Here is a 595-nt window from a genome sequence, read left to right as displayed (position 1 = left end):
GCCAGCATTTATACCCTTCAGCCCCTCCCTTCCAAATTACCTGTATGGCGCCCAAACCAACTGCCTGCCCATTTTAATCTGGGCGGCAAATCCGTTCCCCGTTGATAAGGCCCAACACCTTTTTGATCAACACTGCTTTTAACCTAAGGAACATTTTATTGGGAACATTTGGCTGTACAATCTCAGGAGAATATACAGTTGACCAGAGAGAAGTACTACTGGACATATGATTGCACTGGAGGCTTCATTTGTATTTTTGTATTTCTTTTCTTTGCCCAGTGGTTAAACTTTGGAACAATTGGTTTCTGGTCTTTATTCCATATCTTGTATATGTATGATTGTATGTATTTTTGCATATCAGCCAACATGTTCTGTCTGTATGAGACCTCTGAGGAAGGCCTGTAAAGGTCGAAACGCGTTAGGTGTAGCTTATTAGCCCTTGTATGTTTTTATATTTGTATATGAGGTATGAATGGGCTCTTGTTTGTTATTTTAATTTATGTTGAATAAATACATGTATATTTTTGTATGTTTCATAATTAGATTTTTAGAGTTGGCCCTCTTCTATTCTTGACTAACCTTTTTAGGTTCTGAA

This window comes from Gekko japonicus, unplaced genomic scaffold, assembly GCF_001447785.1.
Source record: "Gekko japonicus isolate JY-2015 unplaced genomic scaffold, Gekko_japonicus_V1.1 scaffold12609, whole genome shotgun sequence".
NCBI classification, from domain to species: Eukaryota; Metazoa; Chordata; class Lepidosauria; order Squamata; family Gekkonidae; genus Gekko; species Gekko japonicus.
The sequence above is the reverse complement of the archived record's forward strand: the minus strand, read 5'-3'. Positions refer to the sequence as shown.